Genomic DNA, 22,215 nt, shown 5'->3' on the forward strand with positions numbered 1-22,215 from the left:
AATCTCATTTCCGAGCTGGTCATGGGTGCACCTCAGCCACGTTCAAGGTCCTAAACGATATCATAACCTCCATCGATAAGAAACAATACTGTGCAGCTGTATTCATAGACCTGGCCAAGGCTTTCGACTCTGTCAATCACCACATTCTTATCGGCAGACTCAACAGCCTTGGTTTCTCAAATGACCGCCTCACTTGGTTCACCAACTACTTCTCAGACAGAGTTCAGTGTGTCAAATCGGAGGGCTTGTTGTCTGGACCTCTGGCAGTCTGTGGGGGTGCCACAGGGTTAAATTCTCGGGCTGACTCTTTTCTCTGTATACATCAATGATGTCGCTCTTGCTGCTGGTGATTCTCTGATCCACCTCTACGCAGACGAAAACATTCTGTATACTTCTGGCCCTTCTTTGGACACTGTGTTAACTAACCTCCAGACGAGCTTCAATGCCATACAACTCTCCTTCCGTGGCCTCCAACTGCTCTTAAATGCAAGTAAAACTAAAAGCATGCTCTTCAACCGATCGCTACCAGCACTTGCCCGCCCGTCCAGTATCACTACTCTGGACGGTTCTGACTTAGAATTTGTGGACATCTACAAATACCTAGGTGTCTGGTTAGACTGTAAACTCTCCTTCCAGACTCACATTAAGCATCTCCAATCCAAAATCAAATCTAGAATCGGCTTCCTATTTCGCAATAAAGCATCCTTCACTCATGCTGCCAAACATACCCTCGTAAAACTGACTATCCTACTGTCACGAGAATTATCTTCTCAATGTTCATAAACCCAATTCAATTAACTACTCAGCCTGAAACCCAGAATTTGTAAGAAACTGGTTGAAATGAATCAGACGGAGGCCCAGCTACGATAGTCAGTAAGTTTATTTACGAGAGCGTGCTGCTCTGTTGTACAAGACAATTAATTTTATACCGGCTTCTCACGCACACCCATTCACACGAACATACACACACACATTCACACTAACATACGTACACACATTTCCTGCTATCCAGCCGACAAAGATTCCATACTCTGGAAAGTACTCTCAATGGCCCCAGTCAAGGTCGGCACTGAATCTTGCTCAGACAGAACGTTCTGGTCTGTTTTTAAGATACTATTATAAACATATTGCACAGACTATGGTTATACATAATTCTAATCAATTTCATACAATTATATGGCTTCAGGGTGGAATATTCTAGTCATTCATATAAATTCCATCAACACATCCACCCTTATTGACTAAAAATACTATATATACACTATATAGAAATATTTATGGTATCCAAGAATAAATCAAACCAATACATGTATGTACATTCGATATTCATCAACGGCTGTTATAGGCCTATCCAATCATAACGCTTCCTGTTAGGATTTTTATTACAATCTTCATAAAAAAACAGTCTCATCCAACATGGGCTCCTCGTAGTTAAAAGAAATGGAGCCATCTTCTAGGCCCGGAGGCCCGTATTCATCATCACACTGGCCGGAGTGCGAAATCGGTCCGTACCTCACCACCTGTTGCGTCATTGACCTCTCCAGAGTCCTGGTAATCAAACCTCTCACACAGGGGACAAAACAACATCCACACAGAGCCAAGACACTCATACAGGTGAAAGTTGCCCACAACACAGTGATTGACATTTTCCAAACACACTATCAAACCAATTTGTTAGAGCATTATAGTTCTCTGCTGCCAATGACTGGAACGAATTGCAAAAATCACTGAAACTGGAGACTCATATCTCCTTCGCTAACTTTAAGCACCAGTGGTCAGAGCAGCTCACAGATCAAGGCACCTGTACATAGCCCATCTGTAAATAGCCCATCCAACTACCTCATCCCCATACTGTTATTTATTTATTTTTGCTCCTTTGCACCCCAATATCTCTACTTGCGCATTCATCTTCTGCACATCTATCACTCCAGTGTTTATTTGCTAAATTGTAATTATTTCCCCACTACGGTCTATTTATTGCCTTACCTCCCTTATCTTACCTCATTTGCACTCACTGTATATATACTTTTTTCTATTGTGTTATTGACTGTATATTTTGTTTATTCCATGTGTAACTCTGAGTTGTTTCTGTTGCACTGCTTTACTTTATCTTGGCCAGGTCGCAGTTGTAATTGATAACTTGTTCTCAACTAGCCTACCTGGTTAAATAAAGGTGAAATAAAAATACATTTAAAAATGATGTGGCTGAGCCAAGAGGAGAAACTGAAATGTTTTTTTTGTCCATTGTGTTTTTCTGTTTCCGGAATATTTAGATAAGCCTGGGATAAAATATAAAGTCCTACCTATAATTAAACTGATTCTGTGGTAAATGGCACGTATGTATATAGATTGTGTATAGGTTTATGTCTCCCATATGAATCTTCTCTTTGTGCTGGGTTCAAAAGGCTTCTGTTTCTTTTTTTCTGTATATGTTATGTATGTATGCATGCGTATATATACAGTGTGTATGTATGCATGTATATTATTTTCCTGCTCTAGGGATATAATTATTGTTTGGATAACGTTGATTACTATTATGTACTGATTTTTACCTTGCATTTTTTTCACTCTTTATGCGATGTGCAATGCAGAGAACACCGGAAGAAGAATTATCATTTAATTACCACAGTGAATTATTGTAATGTTTGATTGTGTCAATTAATCCCATAAGGAATGGGTTGCCAATTGACGATATGACACACCAGCAATTTTTTTTTAAATTAATTAAATAATATAGAAATATTAGGACTATCAGTGTCTGAGTCCGGAGTATATATAGAGATATATATATCGGACTCTGACATTGCTCATCCTAATATTTGTATAGTTCTTAATATACACTACCGCTCTAAAGTTTGGGGTCACTTAGAAATATCCTTGTTTTTGAAATAAAACTCATTTTTTTGTCCATTAAAATAACATCAAATTGATCAGAAGTACAGTGTAGACATTGTTAATGTTGTAAATGACTATTGTAGCTGGAAACTGCAGATTTTTAATGGAATATCTACATAGGCGTACAGACGCCCATTATCAGCAACCATCACTCCTGTGTTCAATGGCACGTTGTGTTAGCGAATCCAAGTTGATCATTTTAAAAGGCTAATTGATCATTAGAAAACCCTTTTGCAATTATGTTAGCACAGCTGAAAACTGTTGTGATGGTTAAATAAGCAATACAACTTTAGACTAGTTGAGTATCTGGAGCATCAGCATTTGTGGGTTCGATGATGGGCTCAAAATGGCCTCCAGATACTCAACTAGTCCAAAGGCAGCCAGTTGTATTGCTTCTTTAATTAGCACAACAGTTTTCATCTCAAAACAAAATATATTTTATTTGTCACGCCTTGGTCTTAGTATTTTGTGTTTTCTTTAATTATTTGATCAGGCCAGGGTGTGACATGGGTTTATGTTATATTGTATGTTCGTATTGGGGTTTGTAGTATTTGGGATCGCGGCTGATTAGGGGTGTTGTATAGGCTTGGCTGTCTGAGGCGGTTCTCAATCAGAGTAAGGTGATTCTCGTTGTCTCTGATTGGGAACCGTATTTAGGTAGCCTGGTTTCGCTTTGTATTTCGTGGGTGATTGTTCCTGTCTCTGTGTAGTTTCACCAGACAGGCTGTAATTAGGTTTCACGTTCCGTTTGTTGTTTTGTATTTTGTATCGTTATTTCATGTGTCACTTCTTTCTATTAAAGTCATGAGTAACCACTACGCTGCATTTCGGTCCGACTCTCTTTCCACAAACGAAGAACGCCGTTACATTATTGATTATAATGAATATAATGTTGATTTGTTTAACACTTTTTTGGTTCCTACATGATTCCATATGTGTTATTTCATAGTTTCCTAAAACTTTTGACCATATCTACTCATTCAAAAGGTTTTTATTTGTACTATTTTCTACATTGTAGAATAGTGAAGACATCAAAACTATGAAATAACACATATGGAATCATGTAGGAACCAAAAATGGCAGAATCTCAAATATAAAATACATTTTGATTTGTTAAACACTTTTTTGGTTACTACATATTTCCATATCAAATCAAACTTTGTCACATGCGCCGAATAGAACAAGTGTAGACCTTTCCGTGAAATGCTTACTTCCAAGCCCTTAACTCTTATTGAACTGCACTGTTGGTTAAGAAAATATTTACAAAATAAACTAAAGTAAAAAATAATAAAAAGTAACACAAAATAACGAGGCTATATACAGGGGGTAACTGTACCGAGTCAGTGTGCGGGGGTAGAGGTCATTTGTACATTTAGGTATGGGTGAAGTGATTATACATAGATAATAAACAGCTTGTAGTAGCAGTGTACAAAACAAATGGAGGGGGTCAGTGTAAATAATCTGGGTGGCCATTTGATTAATTGTTCAGCAGTCTTATGGCTTGGGGGTAGAAGCTGTTAAGGAGCCTTTTGGTCCTAGACTTGGCACTCCGGTACCGCTTGCCGATTCCATAAGTTATTTCATAGTTTTGATGTCTTCAAAGAAAAACCCTGGAATGAGTAGGTATGTCCAAACTTTTACTGGTACTGTGTGTGTGTGTTGGGATGTATAGACATTATGCACAGTATATGGATAGAATATGTAGTATATCTGAAGAATACGTGGATAGAATAGTATATGTACAGCAATAGTTAAATAGGATGGCGTTTGACTAGAATACAGTATAACGTAAACTTGTACATTGCTTTGGTCTGTACAATTGTCCTTTTTTTAGCGCACCAAAAACGTAATACTTCCAGATCAACTGTATGTCAACACCATTGTAAAGCACAATTTCTCCCCTTTCCAACAAAATCAATTACATGACCTAAACGCTGCCCGTTTCTGCATAATTCAAGCAGGCAATGAGCCCCGTCGGGTCTTTTTAAAAATGGCGGGTGGGGAAGCGAAACTAATGCGTGATAGTGAGAAGGAGAGATCACGTGTGGGAAAATTGGAACACTGGTCACTTTAATAATGTTTAGTTACTGTTTTTACATACCGTTTACCCGTCTTTCACCCATGCAGTTATCGTAAAATTAATTGCAGCTTTCAATATTTTCAGTGGCATTTTTAAAGAGTAATACAGTAGTTGAATGTCACAATTTATTTATACTTATCTGTACAAAATATAATTGGTTACACTTGATTATGTATACCTGTGGCAATGGACATTCAGAATGGACATTTACAAAATGTTTGATAGAAATGTATTGTGGAGATCCAATATGCTGTCAGATAGATTGGAATAATATAGGAGTGTGTGCTCTATTCATTCTATTTCTATCTTCAACATGCAGTTCCAGATACAGCCCTGCCATTAGTTGAAGGCTGCCAGTCCAATAGTTTCAGAAAAGTACTCACTTCCTGAGATCTGTATTCAAATATTTGTAAAAAAAAGTAGTTGCTTTCTCAGCTTCATATTCAAATAATTTAACAAAAGTAGGTACTCAAATAGTTTAGAAACATAGTAACTTTCTGAGGTCTGTATTTAGGTTTAAGAAGTGGTCCGTTTTTGGAAACTGTATTCCAATAGTTGTAGTCACCTCCAAAGTAGCTAAGTAGCCCCCGGACAGATTTTTACTTTCCACAAAGCAGTTAAAAACTATATTTATCCCAGGTCTGAAACAGAGCGCACCTACAATCAGAACCTTTTGTTCTGATTTTAATACCATCATTGAGCACACACACACATACCCAGACAATCACACAGACACACACACACACAGTTCAGTAGTACTAATAGCTAAGCTGCATTTGTAGCAGCCACATAGCTAGAATAAAAGACAGATGGAGACTTCTTCACCAGTCCTTTATTAGGTGTCTACAGAGAACAGAAACAGTGAGAACTACCGGGGGTGTGTTCAGAACAGAAACAGTGAGAACTACCGGGGTGTGTTCAGAACACACAAGGTTTCACAGCGTTTGGAAACTTCTCTATACAGCCGTTTGTGGGTGTATTAAGAGGGACCACAAAACTATTACGTCCCATTACTTACTATATCATTTTAGGCTGTGTGTGTTAGGATTCCCTACTGGCCTTATGCCCCCGTGTGCACTTGTCCTGCTCACTCAGTCCCCTTCATGGATGTGAAAGCATTGGATTAATCATGGACTTGAGTTTTCACCATGTCAAAATAATATCTGACATGATTTTCCTCACACCAGTCCATTCCTTTTAAATCCACAAGGTGGGATGAAGGTACACACTTCAGGGAGAGGAAGAGACATCAGGGTGTTGATGTTGGAGGGTGGTGAAGGGGGGGGTTGGCAAGGTGGGGCTGTAGGAGGGGTGAGTTGAGTTGGAGATGGGGGGTGTCAAGTTGAGGTTAGAGAAGGGTGGAGTAGAGTGGAGCGTAGAGGTAGGTCTGTAGGAGGGTTGAATGGAGTAGAGTGGAGCATAGAGGTAGGTATGTAGGAGGGTTGAATGGAGTAGAGTGGAGCATAGAGGTAGGTCTGTAGGAGGGTTGAATGGAGTAGAGGGGAGCTGGAGGAGGGTAGAGGTAGGTCTGTAGGAGGGTTGAATGGAGTAGAGGGGAGCTGGAGGAGGGTAGAGGTAGGTCTGTAGGAGGGTTGAATGGAGTAGAGGTGGAGGGGGGTTTGGCAGCAGCAGAGAAGTGTTTTCTGTAAACAGTGAACGGCCACAACTAGAATAGGCCTAGTTGTGAAATAAGAGTCTTTGACAGTGGTAAGGCAACTGGTCAGACTACGCAGGAAGTGATGAAACCCCTCAGGAAGAGATGACAACCAACAGGACATGGCAAAATGACAAGTGCTACGGTTGGTTTTCCACTTTAGAAACGGGCTTCCTTCACAATAATCCTAATATAAAGAAACAACCATGCACAACACGCATATGGAGAGCAGAAATAACCACTGGGATGCAAACTTTAATTAACAAAATAACAGTTATTCAATTTTATAGAGGGAAATACTTCATACCGACATATCTCTGAATAATTTAAAGAGTAAAAGCACGACTGCCCGTCATTATCATTATCAGGTTTGACTGAGTAACTGGGTTAGAGCTGTTAGAGTCATGGGGTCTGGATGGGACTTGGTGAGGCAGAGTCACAGTGAGGTTATTACTGAGTCATTACTTACTGACTAAGGCTTCTGCGCTGAGGTGGTGGTATGGGGGCTGCATAGTGTAGTAAACTGGTGTTCAAACACTGAATGGACCAGTCTCTGCAGGGGTTATTTCTGCAGGACCAGGCCACACGCGAACACACAAACACACGCACACACATGCGCACACACACACACATACCGAGAGAGAAAAACAGAGAGAGTGAGAGAGAGAGCAAGAGAGGGGCCCAGGATGGGACTGTTTTTCAATACGCCATGCTCTACCGCTTTCTCTTCTGATTGGTCGAATGCCTGTTTATCCCCGCCCTGACTGACACATCTCAGGCCTGCCAATAGATGCCCTTTCCATCAGTCATCCCTCCTCTGGCCCTCTACTTGAGGAAGCAGTCTAGTTTCCTCTGGATGCTTTCGAAGGAGTCGGCTCCCATGTAGTCTGCCTGGCCCGCCTCCCATCGCTGCCTCCTCTCCTCACTGGACACCTGGGGCACCTTAGGGGGAGGCGGGGGGAGGATGATCTCAACCACACGGTCACAGACCTCCTCCTATAGGAGGTGGAGGGAGAGACAGGGTAAGCAAACAAGATGAGCATTCTGAGACATGGAGAAATACTCACTAATACAAAGGCGACGGTGACAGCCATGAGGCATTTCCCCTCAACCCAAAGCATTGACCAATCAGTAGCTTCCTCTACAGAGAAACAGAACTAAGGGCAGGAGCCGGCGTCAGTGGGAGTGAAAAGCCAATCAGCTTCTTCCTGTTACCGTGGCAACTCCAATAAGCACAGCGGGCCGGGTTTCTAGAGTTGAACTAGGGTGTCAAAAGTATTGCACTACATAGGGCATATGGTGCCATTTGAGACATGCCCTTCGATCACCTGTTTAAAGTATCCATGAGAGACATGGAGAGAGGTTATCATGTCAATGACTTGCCACTACAGAGGGTCAACACACACACACCATCATCATCAGCGACTGAAACCAGCAAATAGTGTACTTAAACTACTGTACGATTACACTGTGAACTGCACTCAAATACATAAACTGTCCTTCAACAGTCCCCTTAAAACGCATACAGTGCCTTAAGAAAGTATGCATAGCCCTCGCCTTACTCCACATTTGGTTGTGTTACATCCTAAAGTTAAAATAGATTAAATAGATTTGTTTCTCTCACCCATCTACACACCATACCCCATAATGACAAAATGAAATAGGTGTATAACAACTTAAATATTCCTCTGAGTCAATACGTGTTAGAATCAACTTTGGCAGTGATTACAGCTGTGAGTCTTTCTGGAAAAGTCTCTAAGAGCTTTGCACACCTTGAATGTACATTATTTTATTTGTGTTATTCTTTAAGCTCTGTCAAGTTGGTTGTTGATCATTGCTAGACAGCCATTTCCAAGTCTTGCCATTGATTTTCAAGCCAATTTAAATCAAAACTGTCGAACTAGGCCACTCAGGAAAATTCAATGTCATCTTGGTAAGCAACTCCAATGTATTTTTGACCTTGTGTTTAAGGTTATTGTCCTGCTGAAAGGCGAATTTGTATCCCAAGCAGGCTGAAACAGGTTTCTCCTTAAAGATTTTTCCTGTGCTGAGATATATTGAGTTTATTTTTATCCAAAAAAAACACCCTAGTCTTTGCTGATGACAAGCATACCCATAACATGATGCAGCCACCACCATGCTTGAAAATATGAAGAGTGGTACTCAGTGATGTGTTGGATTTTCCCCAAACATAACGCTTTGTATTCAGGACGAAGTTCATTTCTTTGCCACATTTTTTGCAGTTTTATTTTATTGCCTTATTGCAAACAGAATGCACGTTTTGGAATATTTTTTATTCTGTACAGGCAACTGAGTTAGGAAGGACTGTCACGTTCTGTCCATCGTTCGTATGTGTTTTCCTTGTTTTAGTGTTGGTCAGGACGTGAGCATTCTATGTTGTGTGTCTGGTTTGTCTATTTCTATGTTTGGCCTGAAATGGTTCTCAATCAGAGGCAGGTGTTAGTCATTGTCTCTGATTGGGAACCATATTTAGGTAGACTGTTTTGTGTTGGGTTTTGTGGGTGATTGTTCCTGTCTCTGTGCTTGCACCAGATAGGACTGTTTAGGTTTTCACTTTTCTTGTTTTGTATAGTCTGTTCATGTATAGTCGTCTTTATTAAAAACATGAATAACCACCACGCTGCATTTTGGTCTGCCTCTCTTTCACCAGAAGAAAACCATTACAAGGACGCCTGCATCTTTGTAGTGACTGGGTGTATTGATACACCATCCAAAGTGTAATTAATAACTTCACCCCGCGCAAAGGAATATTCAATGTCTCCTTTTTTACCCATCTACCGACAGGTGCCCTTCTTATATATATATATATATATATGCCATTTAGCAGACGCTTTTATCCAAAGCGACTTACAGTCATGTGTGCATACATTCTACGTATGGGTGGCATTGGAAAACCTCCCTGTTTTTTGTTGTTGAATCTGTTTGAAATTCACTGCTTGACTGAGGGACCTTACAGATAATGTATGTGTGGGGTACAGCGATGAGGTTGTCATTCAGAAATCATGTTAAGACACAGAGTGAGTCAATGCAACTTATTACGTGACATGTTAAGCACATTGTTACTCTTGAACTTGTTTAGGCTTGCCATAACAAAGGGGTTGAATACTTTGACTCAATACATTTCAGCTTTTCATCTTTAATTAATTTATTAAAGAAATTCTAAAAACATTCTTCACTTTGACATTATGGGGTATTTTGTGTAGACCAGTGACACAATCTCAAATTAATGCATTTTAAATTCAGGTTTTAACACAACAAAATGTGGAAAAAGTCAAGCTGTGTGAATTCTTTCCAGAGGCACTGAACATATCTTATAAGTCTTGTTATACATCTTCCAAGATTCAGAAACCATTGTCAGTACTGGAGATCTTAAGAAGTACACACGCTATGAGGACACACACACACAGTACCTCAGTGCAGCCGGAGCAGAACAGTGCATCTCCATATGAGTCTCTGAGAGCAGGTAGGACCCCAGAGGAGTAGAGGTTCCACCACTGAACCAGGAAGTCAGGGTGCAGGTCACCCGAGCCAGGTGTCAGGGTATGACCTTTGACCTTCCCAGTCCGGGTGTCATAGGAGTAGCTCCATGGCTTCACCTTCCCCAGGAAGTGGACCACCTTAGCCTCATGACCGTACCTTCAACACACACACACACACACACACACACACACCAGAGGTTGTAAATCAAAATCAAATCAAATGTTATTTGTCACATGCGTGGAATACAACAGGCGTAGTAGACCTTACAGTGAAATGCTTGCTTACAAGCCCTTAACCAACGATGCAGTTTTAAGAAAATACTAAATAAAGTAAGAGATATAAATAATTAAATAGTAGCAGTAAAGTAACAATAGTGGGGCTATATACAGACATTGAAGGAGGGGGGGGGGCAATGCAAATAGTCTGGGTAGCCATTTGATTAGACTTTCAGGATTTTTATGGCTTGGGGGTAGAAGCTGTTTAGAAAGCTCTTGGACCTAGACATGGCGCTCCGGTACAGCTTGCCGTGTGGTAGCAGAGAGAACAGTCTATGACTAGGGTGGCTGGAGTCTTTGACAATTTTTAGGGCCTTCCTCTGACACTGCCTGGTATAGAGGTCCTGGATGGCAGGAAGCTTGGTCCCGGTGATGTACTGGGCCGTACGTACTACCCTCTGTAGTGCCTTGCGGTCAGATGCCGAGCAGTTGCCATACCAGGCAGTGATGCAACCCGTCAGGATGCTCTGGATGGTGCAGCTGTAAAACCTTTTGAGGGGAATAGGTTTTGTCATGCCCTCTTCACAACTGTCTTGGTGTGCTTGGACCATGTTAGTTTGTTGGTGATGTGGACGCCAAGGAACTCGGAACTCTCAACCTGCTCCACTACAGCTCCGTCTATGCGAATGGGAGCGTGCTTGGTGCTGCTTTTCCTGTGGTCCACAATCATCTCCTTTGTCTCGATCACGTTGAGGGAGAGGTTGTTGTCCTGGCACCACACGGCCAGGTCTCTGACCTCCACCCTATAGGCTCTCATCGTTGATCGTTGTTGTGTCATCGGCAAGATGGTGTTAAAGATGGTGTTGTAGTCGTGCAGTCATGAGTGAACAGGGAGTACAGGAGGGGACTGAGCACGCACACCTGAGGGGCTCCTGTGTTGAGGATCAGCATGGTAGATGTGTTGTTACCTGCCCTTCTCACCTGGGGGCGGCCTGTCAGGAAGTCCAGGAACCATTTGCAGAGGGAGGTGTTTAGTCCCAGGGTCCTTGTCTTAGTGATGAGCTTTGAGGGCACTATGGTTTTGATCGCTGAGCGAGCTGAAGTCAATAAATAGCATTCTCACGTAGGTGTTCCTTTTGTCCAGGTGTGAAAGGGCAGTGTGGAGTGCAATAGAGATCAATAGAGTGCATCATCTGTGGATCTGTTGGGGCGGTATGCAAATTGGATGAGTCTAGGGTTTCTGGGATAATGGCGTTGATGTGAGCCATGACCAGCCTTTTAAAGAATTTCATGGCTACAGACGTGAGTGCTACGGGTCTGTAGTCATTTAGGCAGGTTACCTTAGTGTTCATTGGCACAGGGACTAAGGTGGTCTGCTTGAAACATGTTAGTATTACAGACAGGGAGAGGTTGAAAATGTCAGTGAAGACACTTGCCAGTTGGTCAGCACATGCTCGGAGTACATGTCCTGGTAATCTGTCTGACGCCGTGGCATTGTGAATGTTGACCTGTTTAAAGGTCTTACTCACATCGGCTGCGGAGAGCGTGATCACAGAGTTGTCTGGAACAGCTGATGCTCTAATGCATTTTTCGGTGTTCCTTGCCTCGAAGCGAGCATAGAAGTTATTTAGCTTGTCTGGTAGGCTCGTGTCACTGGGCAGCTATCGGCTGTGCTTCCCTTTGTAGTCTGTAATAATTTGCAAGCCCTGCCACATCCGACGAGTGTCGGAGCCGATGTAGTACGATTCAATCCTAGTCCTGTACTGACAATTTGCCTGTCGGGGGGCATAGCAGGATTTCTTATAAGCTTCTCGCTCCTTGAAAGTGGCAGCTCTACCCTTTATCTCAGTACGAATGTTGCCTCTAATCCATGGCTTCTGGTTGGGGTATGTGCGAAGTCACTGTGGGGATGATGTCATCGACGCACTTATTGATGAAGCCAGTGACTGATGTGGTGTGCTCTTCAAGAATCCCGGAACATATTCCAGTCTGTGCTAGCAAAACAGTCCTGTAGTTAAGCATCTGCTTCATCTGACCACTTTTTTATTGAGCTTGTCACTGGTGCTTCCTGCATACATTTTTGCTTGTAAGCAGGAATCAGGGGGCTAGAATTATGGTCAGATTTGCCAAATGGAGGGTGAGGGAGAGCTTGGTACGCGTCTCTGTGTGTGGAGCAAAGGTGGTCTACAGTTTTTTTCCCCTCTGGTTGCACATTTAAGATGCTGGTAGAAATGAGGTAAAAAGGATTTAAGTTTCCTGCATTAAGGTCCCTGGTCACTAGGAGCGCCGCTTCTGGATGAGCATTTTCCTGTGTGCTTATGGCCTTATACAGCTCATTGAGTGCAGTCTTAGTGACAGCATCGGTCCGTGGTGGTATGTAGACAGCTACGAAAAATACAGATGAACACTATCTAGGTAGATAGTGTAGTCTACAGCTTATAATGAGATATTCTACCTCAGTCGAGCAAAACCTTGATACTTCCTTAGATATCGTGCACCAGCTGTTGTTTACAAATATACATAGGTGGCCGCCGCCCCTTGTCTTACCAGAGGCTGCTGTTCTATACTGCCGATAGAGTGTATGTTGTATGTTATTAATATCGTCGTTCAGCCACGACTCACTGAAACATTAGATATTACAGTTAATGTCCCGTTCATAGGGTATACGTGCTTTCAGTTTGTCCCATTTATTTTCCAGCGATTGAACGTTGGCTAACAGTACGAATGGCAAGGGCAGATTAGCCACTCGTCGCCTGATCGTCACAAGGCACCCCGATCTCGTTCCGTGAAATCTCTGTTTCTTTCTCCTGCGAATGATGGGGATGAGGGCCTGTTCGGGTGTTTGGAGTATATCCTTCCGACTCATTATATTAAATGTATTTGTCTAATTCATAATCACTTTTCTGATATCCAGAAGCTATTTTTGGTCATAAGAGACAGTTGCAGCAACATTATGTTCAAAATACAAACAGTGAAAAAACACACAAAATAGCACGGTTGGTTAAGAGCCCATAAAATGGAAGCCATTCTCTCAAACATCCTAAGTCTTAGTGTGTGGTGTGCGTTCTTGAATTGCGTACTTATAGAATAAATTAGGCTTAACTAGGAGAGCGTGTTTGTCTATGTAATGTATGTGACAAAGCTATACTGTATTTTGGGGTTGCCGGCAGTACCAGTGTGTGTTATTTCAGGACAGGCCTGAGTCACTCCTCTCTTGAAACTCAACACCACACACCCTTTCAACTGACCTTGCGTGGCTTATTAATGCCAAAACATGCACTCTTCTCCCTCATGCTCGCTCTCTCTCACTCACTTTTCTTCCTCATGATCGCTCCCTGACACTCTCTCTCCCTGACACACACACACACACACACACACACACACACACACACACACACACACACACACACACATTTGAGGGTAGGAAGCCAGGGATTTGGAGCTAAAGTGGGATTTATGAAATAACTTCTTCTGTGATAACACTGGAATGTGTGTGTGTGTGTACCTACTGTTTGAAGGCTGGTAGATAGGTGTATATAGCGATGCTGCTGAGGTTGTAGATAAAAAGGCAGGTGTTTGGAAATGTCTGCTGTTGACCAGGTATTGAAGAAACTGTTCAGAACTCCTTGGTCCCCACCTAGAGAGAGTGAGAGAGGGAGGGAGAAGGGGAGAGAGAAGGGGAAGAGGGAGAGAGAAGGGGAGAGTGAGAGAGGGAAAATGAGAGTGGGGAGGGGAAGAGGTTAGACGAGAACATGACAGGTATTTTAGGATCTATAGGATCTTGTTGGCAGCAGAATTTAAGGAAAGTCCATAGGAGATAAAGCATTTATTGCACCACCCCAGATACACACTCTTTGTACCATGTATTTCATTCTGTACTGCAGCTGCTTGCTCTTGGCCAGGGTTCCTTTCAAAAACACATTCACACCGCAATGGGACTCACGTGGATAAATCACATTCACATCTCAATGAGACTCACATGGATAAAACACATTCACACCTCAATGAGACTCACATGGATAAAACACATTCACACCTCAATGGGACTCACATGGATAAATCACATTCACATCTCAATGGGACTCACATGGATAAATCACATTCACATCTCAATGGGACTCACATGGATAAAACACATTCACATCTCAATGAGACTCACATGGATAAAACACATTCACATCTCAATGGGACTCACATGGATAAAACACATTCACATCTCAATGAGACTCACATGGATAAAACACATTCACATCTCAATGGGACTCACATGGATAAAACACATTCACATCTCAATGAGACTCACGTGGATAAAACACATTCACACCTCAATGGGACTCACATGGATAAAACACATTCACATCTCAATGGGACTCACATGGATAAAACACATTCACATCTCAATGGGACTCACATGGATAAAACACATTCACATCTCAATGGGACTCACATGGATAAAACACATTCACATCTCAATGAGACTCACATGGATAAAACACATTCACATCTCAATGGGATTCACATGGATAAAACACATTCACATCTCAATGAGACTCATGTGGATAAATCACATTCACATCTCAATGGGACTCACATGGATAAAACACATTCACACCGCAATGGGACTCACATGGATAAAACACATTCACATCTCAATGAGACTCACATGGATAAAATACATTCACATCTCAATGAGACTCATGTGGATAAATCACATTCACATCTCAATGGGACTCATGTGGATAAAACACATTCACATCTCAATGGGACTCACATGGATAAAACACATTCACACCGCAATGGGACTCACATGGATAAATCACATTCACATCTCAATGAGACTCACATGGATAAAACACATTCACATCTCAATGAGACTCACATGGATAAAACACATTCACATCTCAATGGGACTCACATGGATAAAACACATTCACATCTCAATGAGACTCACGTGGATAAAACACATTCACACCTCAATGGGACTCACGTGGATAAATCACATTCACATCTCAATGGGACTCACGTGGATAAATCACATTCACATCTCAATGAGACTCACGTGGATAAAACACATTCACATCTCAATGAGACTCACGTGGATAAATCACATTCACATCTCAATGGGACTCACGTGGATAAATCACATTCACATCTCAATGGGACTCACATGGATAAATCACATTCACATCTCAATGAGACTCACGTGGATAAATCACATTCACATCTCAATGGGACTCACGTGGATAAATCACATTCACATCTCAATGGGACTCACATGGATAAATCACATTCACATCTCAATGGGACTCACGTGGATAAATCACATTCACATCTCAATGAGACTCACGTGGATAAATCACATTCACATCTCAATGAGACTCACGTGGATAAAACACATTCACATCTCAATGAGACTCACGTGGATAAATCACATTCACATCTCAATGGGACTCACGTGGATAAATCACATTCACATCTCAATGGGACTCACATGGATAAATCACATTCACATCTCAATGAGACTCATTGGATAAACATTCACATCTCAATGGGACTCACATGGATAAAACACATTCACATCTCAATGGGACTCACATGGATAAATCACATCTCAATGGGACTCACATGGATAAATCACATCTCAATGGGACTCACATGGATAAAACACATTCACATCTCAATGGGACTCACATGGATAAATCACATTCACATCTCAATGGGACTCACATGGATAAATCACATCTCAATGGGACTCACATGGATAAATCACATCTCAATGGGACTCACATGGATAAATCACATCTCAATGGGACTCACATGGATAAATCACATCTCAATGGGACTCACATGGATAAATCACATCTCAATGGGACTCACATGGATAAAACACATTCACATCTCAATGGGACTCACATGGATAAATCACATTCACATCTCAATGGGACTCACATGGATAAATCACATTCACATCTCAATGGGACTCACATGGATAAATCACATTCACATCTCAATGAGACTCACATGGATAAATCACATTCACATCTCAATGGGACTCACATGGATAAATCACATTCACATCTCAATGGGACTCACATGGATAAATCACATCTCAATGGGACTCACATGGATAAATCACATCTCAATGGGACTCACATGGATAAATCACATCTCAATGGGACTCACATGGATAAATCACATCTCAATGGGACTCACATGGATAAATCACATCTCAATGGGACTCACATGGATAAATCACATCTCAATGGGACTCACATGGATAAAACACATTCACATCTCAATGGGACTCACATGGATAAAACACATTCACATCTCAATGGGACTCACATGGATAAATCACATTCACATCTCAATGGGACTCACATGGATAAATCACATCTCAATGGGACTCACATGGATAAATCACATCTCAATGGGACTCACATGGATAAAACACATTCACATCTCAATGAGACTCACGTGGATAAATCACATTCACATCTCAATGGGACTCACGTGGATAAATCACATTCACATCTCAATGGGACTCACATGGATAAATCACATTCACATCTCAATGAGACTCACGTGGATAAATCACATTCACATCTCAATGGGACTCACGTGGATAAATCACATTCACATCTCAATGGGACTCACATGGATAAATCACATTCACATCTCAATGGGACTCACGTGGATAAATCACATTCACATCTCAATGAGACTCACGTGGATAAAACACATTCACATCTCAATGAGACTCACGTGGATAAATCACATTCACATCTCAATGGGACTCACGTGGATAAATCACATTCACATCTCAATGGGACTCACATGGATAAAACACATTCACATCTCAATGGGACTCACATGGATAAATCACATTCACATCTCAATGAGACTCACGTGGATAAAACACATTCACATCTCAATGAGACTCACGTGGATAAATCACATTCACATCTCAATGGGACTCACGTGGATAAATCACATTCACATCTCAATGGGACTCACATGGATAAATCACATCTCAATGGGACTCACATGGATAAATCACATCTCAATGGGACTCACATGGATAAAACACATTCACATCTCAATGGGACTCACATGGATAAATCACATTCACATCTCAATGGGACTCACATGGATAAAACACATTCACATCTCAATGGGACTCACATGGCAAAATCACACATCTCAATGGGACTCACATGGATAAATCACATTCACATCTCAATGGGACTCACATGGATAAAACACATTCACATCTCAATGGGACTCACATGGATAAAACACATTCACATCTCAATGAGACTCACATGGATAAATCACATTCACACCGCAATGGGACTCACATGGATAAATCACATTCACATCTCAATGGGACTCACATGGATAAAACACATTCACATCTCAATGGGACTCACATGGATAAATCACATCTCAATGGGACTCACATGGATAAATCACATCTCAATGGGACTCACATGGATAAAACACATTCACATCTCAATGAGACTCACATGGATAAATCACATCTCAATGGGACTCACATGGATAAAACACATTCACATCTCAATGGGACTCACATGGATAAATCACATCTCAATGGGACTCACATGGATAAAACATTCACATCTCAATGGGACTCACATGGATAAATCACATCTCAATGGGACTCACATGGATAAATCACATCTCAATGGGACTCACATGGATAAAACACATTCACATCTCAATGGGACTCACATGGATAAATCACATCTCAATGGGACTCACATGGATAAATCACATCTCAATGGGACTCACATGGATAAAACACATTCACATCTCAATGAGACTCACATGGATAAATCACATTCACATCTCAATGGGACTCACATGAATAAAACACATTCACATCTCAATGGGACTCACATGGATAAAACACATTCACATCTCAATGGGACTCACATGGATAAATCACATTCACATCTCAATGGGACTCACATGGATAAATCACATTCACATCTCAATGGGACTCACATGGATAAATCACATTCACATCTCAATGGGACTCACATGGATAAATCACATTCACATCTCAATGGGACTCACATGGATAAATCACATTCACATCTCAATGGGACTCACATGAATAAAACACATTCACATCTCAATGGGACTCACATGGATAAAACACATTCACATCTCAATGGGACTCACATGGCTAAATCACATTCACATCTCAATGGGACTCACATGGATAAATCACATTCACATCTCAATGGGACTCACGTGGATAAATCACATTCACATCTCAATGGGACTCACATGGACATTCACATCTCAATGAGACTCACGTGGATAAATCACATTCACATCTCAATGAGACTCACATGGATAAATCACATTCACATCTCAATGGGACTCACATGGATAAAACACATTCACATCTCAATGGGACTCACATGGATAAATCACATTCACATCTCAATGGGACTCACATGGATAAAACACATTCACATCTCAATGGGACTCACATGGATAAATCACATTCACATCTCAATGGGACTCACATGGATAAATCACATTCACATCTCAATGGGACTCACATGGATAAAACACATTCACATCTCAATGGGACTCACATGGATAAATCACATTCACATCTCAATGAGACTCACGTGGATAAATCACATTCACATCTCAATGAGACTCACGTGGATAAACACATTCACATCTCAATGAGACTCACATGGATAAATCACATTCACATCTCAATGGGACTCACATGGATAAAACACATTCACATCTCAATGGGACTCACATGGATAAAACACATTCACATCTCAATGGGACTCACATGAATAAAACACATTCACATCTCAATGAGACTCACATGGATAAATCATTCACATCTCAATGGGACTCACATGGATAAAACACATTCACATCTCAATGGGACTCACATGGATAAAACACATTCACATCTCAATGGGACTCACATGGATAAAACACATTCACATCTCAATGGGACTCACATGGATAAAACACATTCACATCTCAATGGGACTCACATGGATAAAACACATTCACATCTCAATGGGACTCACATGGATAAAACACATTCACATCTCAATGGGATAATAATAATAATAATAATAATAATAATAATAATAATAATAATAATAAAGAACTCACCGTCAAAGCTGCCGTTCTCAGTGCAGTGTGTCATAAGGCTGCGGTATGTTTCATTGGACGGTTTAAAGACGAACACGCCTGAGTTGAAACAGTCTGGCCAACCAGGATCAGGCGCAGCAGATAACTCCTCCCTCTCAAACAGCTCATCAATGTTGGACAACACCTGCGTACACACACACGCACAGTATTTAGCCCCGAATACAGACTTGCTGTAATTTGTACTGAGTAAGGAGTGCGAGTGTGTGTGTGCTCACCAGTGTGTCTGCGTCCATAAACACACACTTGGTGTAGTGTGTGAGTGTCCAGCAGTGCAGCTTGGTGAAGGTCACTCCGAGGTCTGGTCTCTTCATCAGGGCCAGGTGGGCCGTGTCCCCAGAGTCCAAGATATCCACCACACACACCTCGTCATAGATGCTACTCAGCATGGCCCTGCAACACACACACACGGTTTGAGTTGTGTTACCTGCTCAGGTGTACTCAGGCTTGACCAATACAAAACTAACAGAGACAAGGCCATGGGTGTGTCAAACACTGAACATAGATCATGGTGTGTGTGTATATATATATATATATGAGTGCAAGCATGTGTATGTGTTACCTGCAGGGCTCTGCTACGTGAGGTCCAATCAGAACCACCAGTTGTTTGGTTGTGTTATGGTTGCGTAGCGACCTCCCCAGAACCATCGCTCCTTTGGCATAGTTGTCATTTGTGGCCAGCGTCACATATGCTTGGTCTAATCACACACACGTATCTGACTAGTTATTTGTAAATAACACTGAAACAGAAAGAGAGAGCAGCTTCCGTCTGGCACCTGAACCCTCTCTACATGGCTTATATCGGTACTTCATATCAAATGGCCTATAGGGACAACAGCTAAGGTAACCATAGACCTGTTCCTACCATAGAATAGCTCTATAGCTGACCCTCTACCCGTCCCTACCATAGAATAGCCCTATAGCTGACCCTCTACCAGTCCCTACCATAGAATAGCCCTATAGTTTACACACTGTACTATAACTGTCATATGTCAACTTGTGGTGGTAATGTCAAAGGCAGTTCTACACGAGCCGTTTCCACTTGTGAGATTGACCATACAGAAACGCGTCGTGTTTAAAACCAGTGATGATTTATTTTTCAAGGATTAAAAACCACTCCGTGTTATCTCTCGGGTAAATATTGTAGAATTACATGGGCATATAGCGAAAGTGCGTGTTTGATACATCCCTACGCAGAGAGTAAACAAGTGCACACCTCGGGATGGAGGAGAGAGGGAATTCAGCAATGGCCGAGCCGCACGTAGGCACAGACACTGCAGGACGGTAAACACAACAAGCATACGGTGTACTTTCAGTTGAAGTCATCATATTTGTTGCCAACGCGGATAACGTTACTTTAACTACATCGCGGCATAAAACGAGAATCTTCATATAAATAGGAAGACTGTGTAACTGCGTGGAATATGCGCATGCACCAAACCATATATAAACAGCGTTGCTGAAAGATGGCAACACAAAGTTACTGGAATTTTCGTGTGATTCGGCTATAGCTCCAAAGCATAGCCTAATATATTATCAAACCATAATCATATAAAACAAACTAAAGTAATATAACACTGCTTAATGGTTATAGACAATTCCTGTCGTCCTTATTAACCGACTGTACGCTGTCTTACCCGCCATGGTCCGTTATTCGGTGTGGCCGTAGCTCGGGAGGGTCTGGAGTGCTAGATTCGGTGTTTAATTAACGTTTTTTTCGGTGGATACAGAGCTAGAAGACACAGCTGTCGACTGTCAAGACGAAGGAGTCAAGTCAGGAGGCCATATTCTGCGTCATGTGATCCGTGACAGCGCACACACCCGCCACAATACACACACAAACACACGCACGCAATTTAGAATCTAAATGTTTGCCAGTCTTAGTGATTATTTCAGTTTTATTACAGTTTTTTAAATAGATCTTTGATCTTAAGGATAGGCCTAATGATCATACTTGTTCACAAGAACGGAAAGGTAAAATAGCGGTACATAATACGACTATATCAACATCAATCAGTGTTATTTATCAACCAGTTCTCTGATGCCAATGACTGGAACGAATTGCAAAAATCACTGAAGCTGGAGACTTTTTGCTCCCTCTCTAACTTTAAGCATCAGCTGTCAGAGCAGTTTACCGATCATTTTACCTGTACAGAGTCCATCTGTAAATAGCACACCCAACTACCTCATCTCCATAATGTTATTTATTCATTTTTGCTCTTTTGCTCCCCTGTATCTCGACTTGCACATCATCATCTGCACATCTATCACTCCAGTGTTAATACTCAATTGTGATTATTTTGCCTCTATGGCCTATTTATTGCCTTACCTCCCTAATCGTACTACGTTTGCACACACTCTACATAGACTTTTCTATTGTGTTACTGACTGTACGTTTGTTTATTCCATGTGTAACAATGTGTTGTTGTTTTTGTCGCACTGCTTTGCTTTATCTTGGCCAGGTCGCAGTTGCAAATGAGAACTTGTTCTAAACTGGCCTACCTGGACACATAAAGGTGAAATAAAAAAAAAGACAAAATATATATATATATTTATGTTAAGTGCTTGCAAATGGTTTATAAGACCAGTTTCCATGTTCCTTTAGCGACTCCTAGTGGTGAGATGGTGTATCAGCACCCTGGGCT

At 41.5% G+C, this 22,215-nt stretch overlaps 1 pseudogene; it reads right to left on the bottom strand.

Annotated features, from left to right (window-relative positions):
* Positions 1-5,789: 5,789 nt before the first annotated feature.
* Positions 5,790-21,423, bottom strand: LOC118363872 (glycogenin-1-like; annotated as a pseudogene).
* Positions 21,424-22,215: the final 792 nt, after the last annotated feature.

The sequence above is a fragment of the Oncorhynchus keta genome, chromosome 37 (assembly GCF_023373465.1).
Source record: "Oncorhynchus keta strain PuntledgeMale-10-30-2019 chromosome 37, Oket_V2, whole genome shotgun sequence".
Taxonomy (NCBI): Eukaryota; Metazoa; Chordata; class Actinopteri; order Salmoniformes; family Salmonidae; genus Oncorhynchus; species Oncorhynchus keta.